Source organism: Paramormyrops kingsleyae, chromosome 3, assembly GCF_048594095.1.
Source record: "Paramormyrops kingsleyae isolate MSU_618 chromosome 3, PKINGS_0.4, whole genome shotgun sequence".
Classification (NCBI taxonomy): domain Eukaryota; kingdom Metazoa; phylum Chordata; class Actinopteri; order Osteoglossiformes; family Mormyridae; genus Paramormyrops; species Paramormyrops kingsleyae.
The window spans coordinates 37,699,597-37,717,784 of NC_132799.1; positions in this window are offsets into that span (position 1 = coordinate 37,699,597).

The window sequence follows — 18,188 nt, forward strand, 5'->3', positions numbered from 1 at the left end:
AATTATTGCTTACAAATAAGTTTCTATACAGTTAAGGAGAAAACTGTGATTATAACAAAGAAATGTATATTGTATATGTACATATAATGTATGTAATAAAAAGCTCAAAAATCTGTGTCTGGCAAATGGAAAAAGAACATTCTTCATAATCCCATAGCAAAGCAGAAATGTGCCACCATCCGCTTTCCCTGGGGTCTAATCAGCACAAGAGTGACAGAGAACCTGAAGCCTGTCACAGGAACCCTCTGAATGGGATGCCAGTCCAGCTCAGGGCACAGTGTCACAGTATTAGCAACGTGGAGGTACCGATTAGCCTACCTACTCGCACAAACATGGAAGGAACATGCAATCACCACACACATAACAGGCAGGAATCGTACCCCTTATCCGGGGTGGGGGGGGGGGGGGGGGGGGGAGAGCGGAGTGCAACCCGCCTGGGTGAAAATAATTTTCTCCTCAAATTACTAATGCCGATTAAGTATAAGCAAGTTATTTAAAAAGACCTTCCAGACTTCCATGTGAGCAGCCTCTGTTTTGACAGCGGGTGCTAGTTTTAACAGGTTTTACCATAGCACTCCTAGACTGGTGTTCTCAGTGTTGACACGGAGACAGGTACGGTGCTACACTACATTCTCAGCATTCCTGAAAGGTTTTTTTTTTCACATGGCCAATGAGAGGCAACAAACAGGAGAATCCCACAGCCATACAAAGGAGTATTGGCTGCTTTTCTCAGGTGAAGTCATGGAGAACATCATTAATTCATACTAATGTAGTCTATACCCACCCCAGTTTACTGATTGACAAGTAGCTCACTAAAAAGGGTGTGAGGATCTCGCGTTCCTCAAGAATGGTCTGAACATTGCAAATTTAATTTTCACGCAACTAGCTTTTTATAAAAAGACATTGAGTACTGTTTTTTTTTTTTTTTTTTTTAAAAAGAGACAGTGCTCATCTACATTTTCAGATGCATTGTTGCTTATCTCTTAGGATTCCCTTACAGTTAACGTTTCTCGCATTGGCACCAGACTGTCCAGTTTGCATTTGCGCATGCATCAAGAGGATGCCCAGGACTTGGATGCAGAGATGCAGGAAACCCAGGATAGATTAATTCCCTCCAGGGAGTATTTAAAATGGGATCGAAGAATCAATAAATTCGCTTCTCAGTGCTTTGCAAATGTCTCCAGGTAAATTTTCAGTATTAGAAAAAAGTTTAAAAAGTTGTGGAAGTTCCTCCATGGCAGAATTTTAAGAAAAGACTTTAAGTGAGAGTTTTTAAAAGTTACTTCAGGGGAAGGGAAGTGCTTTTTAATTGGGCCACAGAAGAGCCGCTAATGCGTGAGCAGCTGCGAGTCGAGTCACGCAGACACATCTAATCGCATTTTTATTAGCGCCTAATGAAAAGTTCCCCGACTCAGCCAAGGCGTCGTGGGGGGGGGTGGGGGGGTGGATAATGCTTTTATCAGTTTGACTCCAAGTTCCACGGTGACATTTGCCAACATATTATTAAGCTGTCACTTAAAAGCTTCACCGGCCCTGGGATGTACTCTCAGGTGCTGAGACCCCCCCCCAGTTATTACCACCCCTCCTTAGAAGGACAGGTTTCCCACAGTGTGTCATTATGGGATACACAGTGTCTCTACTCTCCTTAGACTCCCTTTATTCGCTTGGAAGTTCCAGTATGGATGTGTGAGTTTGAGACTCAGTGCTCTGTGTTAGTGTGCAGTGCATTTAGAGAGAGCACAGGGAATTCCTCCATGAATAAACATCCGATTGACATTCCACAGCACTGCTATACTGTATATACTCATCATGTACAGTACTGTGAAAAAGTCTAAGAAAATTATACTTAAATGATCTTCATGTCAGTGTAAAACAATGATATTATGTCTGTCAAAGTGTGTCAGCTTAGCCACTTAAAAATCTCTACTAAAGTACAGCTCACGATGAACCCGCAGCATACAATACATCCATGTGTTTTTTTGACTTGACCACTACCCCACCTTGTATAGCTAATCAAATGACTTGCTTGAACTAATTAAATTAATTAACTGAGCTGACTGTGAGATGTAACAAATACATGGATTGGCTGGTGTGCCCCTGAGGAGAGGTTTGGGAACTGAAGTGGTGTTCATCTAACCATCCAACAAGTTATCAGTATATTTTTTGAAGAACTGGGGAAATTCATGTTAGTGTTTGTTGTTACTTTTAATTTTCATATGTTGTAATGTTAAATTGTGTTTTTCGTTCCAAGCACATGTACCCTTACTCCTTAGATAAATTACTTTAAACATTTCCTTTGACTGCCTAAGACTTTTGCATAGCATCATACATTTAAATACATGCAAATTCAGTACATGTTGATTCTGGTTTCCCAGTGAATGAGAAAAACTGACAAACAGGGAGGCAAGGCCTTGTGACTCAACCCACCATTCAGCATGTGGATTCTTCTGACATACAACCAGCCCATGCATGCAGGCTCCACCAGTCCATATAGAGATGAGGCTTAGGAGTTCCCATCCTTTGGTCATGTGGTTTATCTAGACCCCCACCCCAAAACACCATGCATCTACAGTGTAGGAAAAGCCTCCCTGGAGAGCTCTACATTTATAAGCCCCCCACCCCGGTGTGGGCTGCAATGTCCCAGTCTGCCTCATTCTCAGTTCCTGCCCTCTCGGCTGCCTCAAAAACTGAGAAAAGTGAGAGATGCATCTGGATCCAGAAGCGACCTAGACGGCAAGACCAGAAGTGAGAAACTATTGTACAAGACGAGCTGTGATGGATATAGAGTTGAAAGTATATGGTAATTAACTGTACTGATTCAAGCAGTTAACCATGTCAATAGCAGTTAAAACCTAAAAATCAATGACAGCTACAGTTAATTGCTAGATCAAACGCTGCCCCTAAGACAGTCTACAACTTAACTGGTCTGCATATTTTATTTAGTAATGCATTCTTAAGACAGTTTGTTTCTATTGACCTCACTATAGTTTATTTCATGTATTATATTGTGGCTTACTCACTTTTCCCCCTGTTTGGATATCACATTGTTTAATTACACATGCACCATAATCTGTCTTATTTGAGCTGCACCAGCTTCCTCCTGTACTGCTTACCAGAAATTTTGTTTCAGTTGAAGAACAGAGAATCCTGTTTACTTCCACGATTATCCACTGCATACTTTTATTCTGAGGTGTGCCAAGAATATTGTGCTAATGATTAATCACTGAGGCATGTTATTCTGTTCTAAGCCTGGCGCCCTAGGCTTGGCATTAAACAAAGATTATCCACGATTGTCTGCGAAGCATCTCCAATCGTTCACTTACACTTTCTGACTAGCTGTTTGTCATACTGTCTGGATGTTGCTGTTAGAGCTGATTGTACTTAAAAAATAGAAAAAAAGTGGTTCATACTCCTGTGTTGGGCATTTCATATGAAATGTGAAAGATATGGGCTGAATCCCCGTGGTGGGTGAGGGAAATGAGTAATCTGATGTGCAGATGAGTAGAACCGAAAAAAGACATAGAGCTGAGGACTTGGCGTTTTGTGCATAAAAACTGAGCAACGGAAAATTACCTAAAAGTGTATCATTATATTCCCATGCTGTAAGTCTGCAATTTCTGCTGTTATTCAATCACAGCTTTAGGATTATGCATTCAACCTCATCACATTTCACTTAAATAGGATATAGAAAATACTGCATTTTCGAATCTGAGGATTTATTTGTGTTTTGATGACGTAGCTCTGAGGGATTCTTTGGGCAGCTTGCGTGCAAAGCGGCTTACGGTTTTTACACAATATAGTGCAGTAATTCAGGTTATTTTTCTCCTCTCTTTTCACTGAATCTAGATTGGCTAATTACATTTCTCACACCCACAGAGGATGGCTGGGGGTTAGCGATCGGCGGCCGGCTTCTCATCACTCGGAAGGGCACGGGGCTCGCAAAGAGATGCGACACGCCACATGCATGATTCCACAGGCAGCATCGCAACACCCAGCTAACAGCAGGAGTCGCTGTGGAGGGACGGAGGGGGAGCCTGAGAGAGGGAGGGAGGGGGCTGCAGTGGCCTAACCCAGCCAATGTAGCGCGAGCAGGTCTTCACCTTCACTGGGCCTCTGTGCCACAGACGACTAATGTGCTGCAGCAGATCGTGGGGCTGCCTCCAACCGCCGAGTCACGAGGGAGACCCCCACGTTTCTGCTCTAATTGAACAGATGTTGCGGTTTCACTGCTATGCCGATCGACTGATTTCCTCCCCGCCATTAGAGATGCCCTATGCTGGGTGGATGGCCGGGCTCGTCAAACAAACGTGGAGGAAACCACAGGAATGCAGGACTGGGGTGTCTATTTGATAAACTTGGGAAATAAACAGAAAACAAAGAAATCTGAAAAATACTAAAAGGTATTTATTAAAGCAGAATCTCTCTTCTCTTTCTGACTCTTGATGCAATATTTTTCCATTTATACTCCTTTATGGGATTCACTTTCCTTCTTTGTATCCTCTCTCTCAATATATTGCCATTAGTCTTGTGATTAGAGAACATATGCACTCTGTCTCTCTCTAAGTAAAGAAAATACTCCAATAGGCGGAGCGATAACAAACAAAGGCTGATTCATCCATGGCAGCCTAATGAGATTTCCTCTGACAGGGGCATGCTTTCTGAGAGCAAATTCTAGCCAAAATGCTCCTTGATCGGGGGGGGAGGGAGGTGGCTGGTGTGACATGTGACAGAGCCGACCAGGATTTCGGCCTTTTTGAAAATGGCCCCCATTTTTCATTTTCCCATTTTCCAGACACACTCAGCCAGTCGGCTGGTCATGTAATTCTTCAACTCCGCATGAAAGACGCCACAGTTCCAGTTAGTGCTCAGAATGAAGAGGAAGGTGCCTCCTGTCGGACCGTCGATACCTCCCGCCTGTTAAGCAGGTAATTAGGAAACCCCCCCTTGCCTTTTGATGGGGGAGCCACTGGGGAAATGCTAGCTGTTTCAATGCCTCAGCTATATGTGACCATTTGTCAATTAGTGGGAGGTTCTCCGATAAAGAAACTCAGTGTTCAACTGCTGTCTGCAGTTAGCATAGCGGACACATTCCTCCAAGGTCCTCCGGAAGAGCTCATTATCGATCAGCATTTATGTAGAGCTGTCATTTGTGGTCATCTATAATATACAGTAAAGATTACATCATTCTCAACAGGGATGTGCCGAAGTTTTGGGGGGGCTTTTCTCCCTATTTTCTCCAAATGATTGAAATTGTTTCCCTTTTGAGGCCCTGACTCCTGAGTGCCTTTTTGTGATCACAGACGATCACACAAATTTTGCTGAAGGCTCCCCCAGTCATCACTGAGGTGCTGAGGGGAACCTCCCCCCCCCAGTCAAGCACCTGCCCAGTCAGTCATATATTGCCCTGGATTGATCCTTATATAGTCAGTTTTTTCGTTCATTGTAATGACCCATCAAATCGCAGCAACACAATCTTCTGTGATGGTGAACAGACCCACTAGACAATGGGATTGGAGATGGATTTTATGAGCACCCTCAGGGTAATATTGGCAGGCAATCTGAACCAACAAAACTAACGGGGTAAATTGTGAAGCCAGGAAAGCCAGACCACTACTTCCGGTCACTGTCTCTAACATATGCACCTTTAGACAATCAATTAGAAGTGAGTCGACCAACATTATCATCCCCCAAAATATCCACACCCGCCCAGTGTCGCAAGCCAAAACAATGTATGAAGAGATTCAGTTAAGAAATCTTTGTCCCCAACATTGCAGATCATCTGGTTAACAAGAGTTTTTCCAAATAATAGTAAAAAGCATAGCGTTTGGATTAAAAACCCTCTCTGAGGGAAAGTACAAGCAGAAAACAAAGACTCATACTGACTCCATGAGAGAGCAGGGATCTGGGCTTGTGGAGAGGAAATGGAGCGTCGGATGAGGTGCGGAGGTGGGAGCGCAGAGGCAGGGAGTCCTCGGGGAGAGGAGGCGTTCCTCCTTCTTCCATCTCCATCCCAGTTCCTGCTCGAAAACGGGCCTGTTGTCATGGTGAATGCCTGGCGATATGGAGACGTGCTCTTGAAGGTCAGGCTGGGTGGGATTGCATGGGAATATGAGAGGCTCTTCATGATGTCAGCAAGACGGTGCCTGGAATGAGCTAAAGTGACTCCTGGCCTCTGCACAGAGAGAGTATCTGCAGTTGCTGTAGGATACTTTCGGCATTAACCCTTTCAATGCAAATGGCCCTTTCAATTAAATCCCTATTCAAAACATTCTGGACCCTTTGCAGGTGACCAGCCACCAGTCTCAGGCACATGAGTGTTCATTAACATGCGTGTGCAGGCCCAGAACATCCCGATATATTAGACTGCAGAGTCTCAAATTACGGACTTGTCGGAAAGGCTGTAAGTTCATTGGCTAAACAAAAAAAGGGAAACAACAGAGATCCTGCAGGTGTAAATGACCTATATGAGGCGAAGATGAAGATCAGCGCTGTCTGAGCGGGCAGGTTTAGGCAGCCAGGAGGAGGAACACGGCTGGGGGGTGGGGGGGCGGCGTAGCTGGTAGGAGACATCTGTCACTTTAACCTGGAAAATCACGAGGCGGAAAGGTGCCCATTCGGGCGGCTCGGCCAAGAACACGTGTCCATTTACCACCTCGCTTGGTGTCACAGCAGACTTGCACGCTTTTCTGTTTTCCTCAAGCTTAGCTACTCCTCTCTCCTTAGTCAGCAGTAGGTGATCCTCGTTAGTGCTTCATATTTACATTAACGAGTCAATTAACCGCTCATTATGGCACCATCATCACTTTCCGTCGAGGGACATTTCTTACAGTGCTGGGTGTCATAAATCCGGCGCGTCAACACTTCTCCTGACCCCGGGATCCGTACCGGAAGTGAAAATGCACACAGAGTGCTGCTGAGAGAGCACGAAATGTACAACAATCCTGACAGTTTGCAGCAGCTCATTTGGAATTTTTATCACCCGCCTGTTTTTCCCCCGTTACTCAGAACATTCTGGTCCTTCAGAATACTCCAAGCCAGGAAAGCTTGAGGCCACGGGTTACCTGCTGAGGTCATGATGAGAACATAGCTACCAGTGATGGTCTGAACTTCCAGGGGTCAACCATTTCCTTTAGGCTGCTGAAGTTGAAACCACAAAAAAGTGGCTTTTCCTACGAAGAACCAGAGGAAAGAACCATGCGGTAATGGCATAATGGACAGTGTTTCCTACCAGTGAAGACGAGGGAGCACAGCCACTGTCAGTCTGCTGTAACCTAACCTAGAGCGACAAGCATTTAAAACTGCCACGTTGCATCTCGCACACACCAGGCAACAGGTCATTGCTTCTATTGCGATGACCGATCTCCTGTGAGCAATGAATCTTAAGGCACTGGAGGTTAATAACTGGAAATAAAACATTCTCTTTTTTAAAATTTAAACGCAGCACGAAGTATTATTACCAAGTGTTACACACTGGTTTAATTGCACATAACTCAATATGAAAATACAGGACACGTGCAATTAAAGTCTTAAATTTTCCCCCAGCAGAAAAAGCACTGTATTAAGGTGGTAAATATTCTATCTTCGGGGTCTTAATGCTCTGCTGAAATCGATCACGTAGCTCAACAGTTTCTCGCAGTTGGAGGGGCTGGGTCATGGTCACAGAGGGTTCTAACCCGTCAAACGGTGTCTCGCGTCATTGCTCGGGTTTTTGTCCCTCCAAAAAAGTCTAGAAGTTATCCGTGGACACTTAGCATTCTCGGAAAGGCTTGTGGAAATGCTCCGGATGAAACAGAGACCCCTGGGGGGGTTTGGCGACACGTGTTGGTGACACAGAGCGACTAGACGGGACCTACTGCGTCACTGTGTGGAAAACTTCACAACCGTGCAAGATGCCTTGAATAGAACATCACACCCTGCTGGGACCAAAAGAGACACAGCAGATACTGGAGAAATACAAAGGAACCATTGCAGGTTCATCCTATGAACCAGCCATCCTTCACTCCATTAACAAATTCACTTATCATTCTTACAACTGAAACCACTCCAGTGCTGTAATCTACACCCTATCTTCCATTGCCGAACCAGCAACACTCCAGAACTGTCGACTCGATTCTTGTGAAGTCAGTGCTTATAAATAGGGTGCAATCCTCGTTGTTGACTTTGTCCAATTACTGGGTTTAGGGTAAAGCGGATAACTAAAGATGGATCGAGAGAAAACAGAGCCTGACAACATGACACATCACCGATGACGGAAATGACTTCTGCTGACACACAAATGAGTTCATATGTTTGCCTCCATCTCTGCCGGTGTCATTTCTCTCCTAATTTACGGTTCACTGGAAATTGTGAACCTTACAGTCAGTTTTTTTAATACCTAATTCAGACAGTCATCTAACAGTATAAATCAAATAATAGCACATGCACTGCACATATGTGTACAGGCCTTCTGTCACGATCTATTTACATTCATAAGCCTTGCAGCTCATTTCAAAACAGTCACAGGCAGAGCCACTGATCTGGTGCAAGCCGCAAGAAAGCAGATAGGGAGGTGTGACTCCGCCCCCCGCCCCCCCCCCACTCCGGCCGATGCAGCACCGCATGGAAAGAGATGCTTCATCCCAATAGATCTGAGACCTTCAACAAGCTATTGAGGAATAATAGTGAGAGCTCTCACCTCCCACCTCACCTTAGCTCGCCATTGAGGTCCCAACCCCCCCACCCCCCCATCCGACTCCCATCCTCGTCTCGCTTCAATGCCCCCCCCCACACCCCAGCCTAAGGGCAAACCTTGAACCTCTGGCACATCCATCTCCCTCAATACCCTTCAGCTCCACATCATTCCTCAAACTGTCCTCTCTAGTAATATTGCTTATGAAATAGGCTAGTAGAAGATACATACTATATATATATACAGTGCATTTATAGAGCATATAAGAGCGTATATAACAAGTACATAGTCCCCAGTTTTAATTTCTCCAGTCTGTTGTAAAGATTTCGCAAAAAAATGGGCACAAGTGTTTTCACTTTTTATTTTTAAGCACTGTTGCATCACAGTTCCAAGGTCATGGCTCCAAATCTAGCTGGGTTTTCATAGCGGATTCCGCCTACAATCCTAAGGCATGCTGTGGAGAACTGGCAACTCTAACTTTCCCTTGGTGTGTCACTCCATGTGTATGTGTGAATATGTGAGTGCCCCGTGCAGTCCGCTGAGACTGGGAGCCAGATTACTGTAATCCAGACTGGAAATCTCTGGATGGATGTATTCTTGTAGTTCAGATTTTGGCCGTGGGTTATTTTATTCACCGTGTCTGATGTGAACTGGGCCTGGAGAATAACATTTACACGTTATGCTGAGAGCATTAGCATAATTAAGGCTCTCAGCACTATCGATACAACTGGCAGGTGAAGTAATCTGACAAGAAAGTGTGGACGTCAGCCACATTGGAGACTAAGATGCAATAGGAGTAAATGGATGAGCAAACAAGACTGCAGGACAAGCACCATCATTACTGCAGGGAATGGCTCTCTTCGGGAGATTACTCAAGAGCACAGACAAAAACTTTTAAAACTGGAACATGGACGAAAAACACGTATTAAGTCAATAAATTGTAACAAAAAAAATTATAACATAAATTAAAGGGCCAATGGTAGCAATTAATCTTCCCGGCCTGTCTTGGTCTTAAGCATTTATGCATTTTTTTATTTAATAGTGCTCTGAAAGTGTGAAAAGCCGCACTAAAATGTATTAAAATAGACAGGCAGAAGGTTAAATGTAAAAGTGACAGTACAGTCAGGTAAAAAAAAAAAATTAAGCTGTGGATTCTAGCTATAAAATCATTTATCACCCACGTACTGGAGTAGTTAGCAAAACACTTTGAATACTGATATAACTAACATTCCACAACTGGTTTCTCCGTGATCATACAAACTTCAAATTTCCATTCCACCCATATATCACGATAAGATAAGATAAGATAAGATAAGATAAGATAAGATAAGATAAGATAAGATAAGATAAGCCTTTATTAATCCCACAGCTGGGAAATTTGCATTGTTATAGCAGCCAGAGTCCTGCTGTAACAGGCAATGCATATTAAATCTGAACTGCATGCAATCCCACAATCCCATTTACAGCACCTGAGGGTTACAGTTCTATACATATTCACAGACGGACCTTATACATTTTGAACAACCCCCTCCTCCCACCCCACAACCCCACCTGCTGATGAAAAAAAAAAATCTTCATTCATTCCTTCATACATTCTCAGGTGGTGTAATTTGCACCTCACTAATCTATAATTGCATGTGACAGAAAAATGCATATGTCCTAAGTTCTATTTATTATCTTTGAAATTTTTACATTCAAACACCATGTTGTGAGCTGTGGTTTCAACTAAACCTGAAACTTTTGTCTGGAAGTTTTCTCAGCGCTCGTCAGACCTTTTAAACGCAGATGTTACAAAATATATAGCTTGGCGCCATCTAGTGGCGAACCGCAAGTACAACGACAAAGAAAGAATTCGCTTCTTGGATGTAGAAATCGTTTCACTGAACTAAAAATCGGGGGAAACAATATTTGTAGTCACCCTGGTAAAAACCAATAACAATAACCAATAACACGAAAATGGAGCCGAATCAAAATCACTATCACATTGATTCGACAAGCATATTAACCATTCATTCATAACGAATTTCCCTTGTGGTGATAAACATACAAAGTTATATATAAACATATAAAGTTATATATCAAAACATGTGGTATTTATTTAATCCATTGCTTTGCACCAACAGAACAAACTGGTATTATTATCCTCCTGCAAAAGTATATATGCTATTAAACTGGTGCAGAAGTTGTTTTGCTATGTATAGAAGAGGTTATAATTTACAGTAGTCTATACAAATTCTAACTACTTATCCTGGTTCGCGTCACACGGGGCCCCAGAGCTCATCGCAGGTAGCACAAGGCGAGGGTACACCGGGGACAGAACGCAGGGCAGTCCACCATAGGTCACACAGATGTATATCCGTTATCAGGCTAATTGCATGTCTTTAGCCTACTGGAGGAGCATTCAAACACTACACACAAAGACCAGATGTGGGACTCAAACCAGCAGCCCGGCTTCTATGAGGCAGCAGTACCACCTGCATACTGCATTCCACCCCCACATACTGCACTCCATATATGCACAAATTAGTAAAAAAGAAATGTTCCTTTTGCGGTGATGGGTTTAATGTGAGCAACAAGCATGCCATAATCCATGTATACTGTATAAACCATGAACATATACCTGGTAGTTGCATATCTAATTCTTTAATCACATTCCTTTACATTACATTGCATTCAGTTACTTGCCCTGGTTAATCCCATTGTTTCTGATGCTCAGATGAATGAAGCACCTGGAAATAGTGTCAGGGCACATTTTCCCATTTACCGTAAAAGTTAGATGGTACATTTATGATATTAAAATATCACGATGACAATACATCATTTCAAACATACTGCAAAATCAATCACCCAAGTTCAGCTTGCAATAACAGCCACCGTAAAAATTATTTTGAAGAAAAAATAATGTATGCAGATATTTATCATGCATGACTCATTTTTTAAGCATTTTAAAGTGTGCTGCTTTCTAAAGGCACCTACTGTTTAATTATTCAATCACACATATTGCATTAGTTATAGAATCTTTATATTACAAATATTGGTGCTACTTACTGATTGTTGTTTCATTTTCTGTAGTCTTACTGAATTCCCACAACAGTTGATCTTGGAGCTGGTATTGGTCAGTGTTTATATGAAAAGCTAAATCAAGGTTTTTTTTATAAGTTTTATTTTTTGAACTCTGAACTGCAAAGAATGTTTTGTGGGCTCCTCTTACTGTACACTGGATTCTGTTGATCAGTCTCAGTATTGTGTGTGATGCCCCAGTTACACACACGGCACCCCACAAACCACAGGACAGAACCCAGCTCCGGCTGAAAGTGCACTCCTGATTTTACCATAATTTACTGACCTCTAACTTTTGCAGGTGTTTCATAAGGGTGATTTCATAGGCCAGTTTCTGTCGGTATGTCAGAGTTGTTTACTTGTTGCTTTCTGGCTTACATAGACTCTTTTTAAAATAGCATTTTCATCCCCCCCCCCAGTCCCAAGGCCCTCCATATTCACCATGGAAGGAGACATTTAAAACAGAAATCCAGAGTGCTCTCTGACTCCATCACCGATTCCAACTTAGTAGCTGACAGCCAAAGCCCAGTTCTTCCACAGCTGGCACGCCAACCCCTTCGAACAGAAACAGCCAGAGACGAGTGGCACAGACGTTTAGGTTACTTGAATCCACAGTGATGTAATCATTCTCTTCCTCAAATGATGAACAGCGGCTGCACTTTCACAGACCAATTAGGGCAAGAGAAAAACACCGAGCTGTGCAGCTTTACAAGGTCCAGGTCAACAGACACTAAGATTTTCTCCAACGCCGCGATGTCTGATGTCTACTTCAGCACTTTCCACTGGAAACAGGTCTTATTCACTGGCCCTTTCGGTTAACCCTCCAACACCCAGTGCTGAATTTCTCCCAGTCTCCTCCAGGATACATCCTTTATTATCTACAAGGAATAGGAAGGCAATAACTAGCATTTACTGTAACTAACATTTGGCACATTTTCAGTGGCCCAGTGAGTAGAACAGTAGCCTCACACCTGCTCCCAGCTCTAGGTGTCTCTAGATGTGTAGCATTTGTTTGTTTCTCCGTTGTTGTGCAAGTTTCCTCCTGCATCACGATGAGCTGAATTTTGGTCTGTAAGTTGCCTATAATGTCTTTGATAGAACGGTATCTCATTGAGGTCCTTTCCTAGTTAATAGGGGCAGTGTGTGGCTTAGTGGGATAGGATGCTGTGCCTGTGAATGGATGGTCTCCAATTCAAATCCCCTGGTCAGCAAAGAGATTGACTGTTAGGTCCTTGAGCAAGGTGCCTTAACCACCGATTACCCCAGGAACTGGCTGGCCCTGTTTTCTCAATTGCATGTTGCTTTAGATTAGAGGCTTTGCCAAATAAATGAAATGTAACATGCAAATGTAGCCCGGCATAGGAGCTTGGGTGTCACGCCCAACATATTCTTTTCCCATTGTGGCTTTAACAAGCCACACCCGTTGCTAATTTGTCTTCCCTCTCGTTTCAGCCCTCGTGCCCTCAGCTCTGCCTGTCTCCTGAGGTGTCCTTTTCAAGAGGGTCCCGGTGAATTTCACCCATCTCCTAGGGTGTCTGAAATCCGCCCATCCCCCGAGGAGCTCCACCTACCCGCCGAGCTCCAGCCCGTCTCTAGTGCTGGCTGCCAATCTACCTGCTGACTCTCTGAAGCCCCCCGTTAGCTCCCGCTGCAGAAAGTGGAGACTAAGGGGGAGGGTGGGGCTGTGAGTGAGGCCTTTGCCTTCCCACAGGTGCCCCACTCTGTTTGTTCCTGGAAGCCCCGGTTCTGCACTGCCTGCCTCCAGAGGCACCCATTGAGCTCCGCTTGCCTCCCGACATCCCGGCTGTGCTCTGCCTGCGGCTCGCCTGCGGCCGCTGCCTCATCAGCCAACAAGCCTGACCCTCCACTGGCCTCCAGCCCTGAGCCCAACTTTCTGACTGCCTCCTACTCCGATAGGGTGAACCCTCCAGATGACCTGGAGTGGGACCCCTCTGGTCTGGCCCTGAGTTACGCACCGTGTACCCTGGTTCCCATCTCGAACCTGAACCACCCCTGTCCTCTGTCCCGAGGTGGCCTCCGGTGTCAATGGGGGTCCAAGAAGAAGACAGGGACATGCCATCCATGGCCATCGGGCTGGCCCCTCAGGGCCCTCTTGCCCAGCAGGCCCTCCCGGTTCCTGCCCCTTTCCCTCCTTCCTGCTCTTCAGGTTCCCCGTTACCCTCAGGTTCCTGCCCTGTGGTCCTGGCGACACCCCCTTATTCTACCCTGCAACTCCAATAGTGCCTCTCGACCCCAGTCCTACTGTCCCCTTGACTCCACCTGATCCTACTGGCCTCCCGAAGCTCGGGGGGGCTCATGTCCCAGGGTCCCAAGGGCCTCCTAACCCAATCCAGTTCCCCTTTGCCCAGTTTCACTTTTTGCCCCAGTACCCTGTCCCATCTTTCCCTCTCCCTGGTTTGTGGCTCAACCATGGCTCTTTATTTCTAACCTTCGTTCACTTGTCCTCCCTGTTCTGTTCTAGTCCTTGTTGTGTTCCATGGTTTCCGTGCTGTCCTTGGTCCCCTGTCTTGTCTTTTGCTTCTCCTGCTAGTCCCTGATCCTGCCTACGCCCACCCAGCATCTTTTCAGGTTACCCGGTCTCATCTTGGATGGGTTCCTCTCTGTCTCGTCCTCTCATGTCTGGTCTTGTCCTGGTTGTCACTCCACCTGTCTGTCCAGTTCTTGTCTGTGTTGTCTGCTGCCCCAAAAATGTAATTTCCATGCAGCGAGCGTATAGCATACCACATGCTGTGTTTACCTGGAACCAGGGTTTATGCTGAACACTCCATTTCTCCCTGCTCTAAAGAGAATGGTTATTTTATCATTTCTACCAGTTTGGGTGGATTACTGTAAGACGGAGTTTCACAACCTAGTCCTCAGGGACCCCCATACAGTCCAAATTTTTACTACCTCCGGGCTCCCAACACACCTGAATCAAACAATCAAGAACAATGAATATTTCATGCAGTTTTTGGAGCTGAAAATGAGTAAAAATGTGGACTGTTGAGGGGACCCCGAGGACAGGGTTGAAAAACACTGCGGTATAAAGTAGCCGCATACTTCAAACAATCTATGGAAGCGATGTCGCTTTAGCGATACGACATCATACGAATGGTGGTGATCAGTTTCAGCGCACCTACTGTGTAGTGCAGGGTCCCCCAGGCAAACCTTTTCATTTGTTCTAATCCCACCCACTGTCCACAATTGGCTGCCATAATATGACGCCGTAGGGTTGGACAGCAGGACTAATTATGCAGTTAGACATGATTTGCACCACATCACCCTTTAAATTAATATGTGTGTTAGTGTGTTTCTGCAAATAGTAAATATCATAACCATGCGATTGTGGAATGCATGTGTTTCATTAGCTTGTAACCGTGAAGATCGTGTAAACTGTTGGCTTAACTGTCTGTGCCGCTGCTAGTATTAAACCAATAGTGGCTGTTAATAAAGATGGAGACTTCCATTTTAAATGAGCTGTCATCTCCTTTATTAAAATGACTCTCAAACTCACCACAGTGCATTTATTTGCATTCAGTATGTGGGTCTGCTGCATCAAACACATTCTGCGCCCTCTGGGATTGTGGCGTCAGTGGTGCCCCCACCTGTACTCCAAATACACACACTGTGTATCCTATCTGCAGGGCTGGATTAAGTAGGAAGGAGGGCCCTGGGCTAGTGAATTTTTTGGGGCCTTACCTACACAGAATATTTTTGGTGTTCTACATATTAACATCAAGGTCTCAGAGTCAGTCAGAGTAAAATAAATGACTACTACAGAGTTTTAACTTTGAAACGAATGGCTGAAATCTGAAGCAAGGAAAAAATATGTATGTACTGTCTGAAATTATGAGGGACAGATATGCTGTATCAAAGCTTATATCTTTAATTAGCCATTGCTGCGCAGACCACAAGTGGCCCTGAGCTGCTAAACCATTACAAAGCCTATAACAAATTATCGATTTTTTTTCATTAAGCATGTATTTTAGGAGTGAAATGAGGATGAGAGACAAGGGTAAAAAAATTTAAATTATCATATGTATAGTATACTGCATAATAAAATTATATCTAAGTCATATTGTTTGGTGCTTTTAAAATTTTTATCACCATTTTCCTAGTTAATTATTGTTATAACCTTTTTATCACCATTTAAGCTGCTGAGACACAAACGGATACGACTGTACTGTATGGTACTGCGGACAATAGCCTGAGCACGAGATGAATTATGGTGCACATATAGACGGGGAAACGCTCGCGCTGCCAGACTCGGCCACATACTTGCGGTCTCGAAACGGTCGTAAGAGCGATCAGTCGCGATAAGTCGCATAGGTCATAAATCGACGACGACACGTAGTGTTTTTTGATAATGTAGCTTTTTGCCATGCTATATCGCTATTTGTAAAAAATATATACTTACAGTATATTTTTGCTGGAAGACCTACAGCTTTTTACAAGTAGCCTACTAGTACAGTAGGTCTATAATACTGATGATCTACTGAAAAAATGGAGTTAAGTTAGTAAAGTCGCTAATTGTATTATCTACTCCCGCCTTTTCAATAACACAGCAAAGAACACAAAATATTTGCATGCAAAAAATGGTCATTAGAATGGTCACGTTTAACTGCACCATTTTCAAGTAAATAGACCTACACTTTGAAATCCGCGTTTTTTTTTGTTATATACGGCAATTTTGAAGGGCTGTTTCTCATAATTTTCCCACAAAGCATAAACAAGTTTCATACCGTCTGAAAGGCAATTTTCAAGGTCAAACTTAAATTAAAAACCCAATGTGCATAAAACCATTAATTTCACTGTACATTTACTTTAAAAGTAAATTTAACCATTTTTTTCAGTACATCGCCTAGGACCTTGCCTTTCAAACAGTATACGACTTGTTTGTATACATTACGGGAAAATTCTGAGAAATGGCCTGCCAAACCTGGGACATTGAAAATGGTACAGTAAAAGCTGACCAGATTTTGTCTGGAAATAGCACAGGACCTTGCATTTCAGAAAGCATAAGACTTGATTATGCATTATATGGGACCGATAAGTAAGAATTTCATTGTATTTTAGTACATCGTGTACTTCATACATATGACAAATCTTGAACCATTTTCCTGTGCACGATCGCTTAAAGTCTATCATTTTCCTAAGTGCGATCTGACCGTAATTTTATGTCTATATGTGCACCATACATTTTAAGCGCGGATGATTTGACCATCATGTATTGGCAAAGCGCCTACTGCTTGAACGAAATTACCAGGCACAGTTGACAAGTCCTCATATTATTTGCGCTTGTTTTTCTGTAAGATCGCTGCAGGACAATGGCAAACCCGGGGTATTCTACACACCGCGATAACCACAACAGGGAAATTCATATACACAGTGCTTGAAGTGGGAAAAAATAAGTGCAGGAACTCTAATTTTCTCGGGCCACTGTCGCTGCGTCGGATCAGTTTCAGTAAGTACCGGAACGCAGAAAAAAGTGGCGGAACCCAAAAGACGAAAATACAGAAGTTCCGGAACTGCGTTCCGCTGCGTTCCGGCCCACTTCAAGCACTGCATATACATAAAGTGGTGACTGTGTGCAGTGTTGTCTTTTAGTTTCTGTTGCCCCCTTTCGACTTTTTTTCTTTAATTATTTAGAATTTAAATTTCGAAATATTTATGCATTGGTCTGTAACCGAAATATTGCGACTTTATTCTCGAAATCTATTCGCCTACATTTTTATAAATATATACATACATATATAAATATATATTTCACTAATACTAATATGAATCAATACACATTTAATATACTTTATACGCTTTAACCGCAAATTACACGAATATCATTGAAATATTACGGTTTGACTCGTAATCCGCGCATCACTGGTATGTACACCATGAAAGAGAAATCTGCGGGCGCCCCTGTGTGGCGTCACATAGAATGAGCTAGGTGGCGGCGTCCTTTTAAAAATGCGGTATTGATCATGCTGACGTGTTCGATTTCGATTTGTCTGAAAGTGTGCGGCCGCTTTAAGAGAACACACACACACACACACACACACACACCACTTTAAGACAACACGCACTAGGGACCTAGGGGCCCCAGGCAAAAAAAAAAAACAATACCCATGGAGCCCTCCTATACATCCCACTCAACTTGGTAAAAATCATGAGCATTATTTTAGCATACAATCTAGATTAATAATATCAACAAAGAGAATTTAATGAACACAATTGCCTGTCTTGTCCTATGGGAAATCTTGATAATTCTTATTAAAAAATTTACAGGGCATGATTAGCATGCTCACAGATGTCTGATGTAGTACTTACAAGTGCAATGGTGTTGTGATACAGAAACAGTCTGGCTTTTTTGTCACTGTCAAGTCAATTTCTAAATGAGTACATGGAGCCACACAATATGCTTACAAAATGTATCATAAACCAGGATGACTGCTACTAGGCCTGA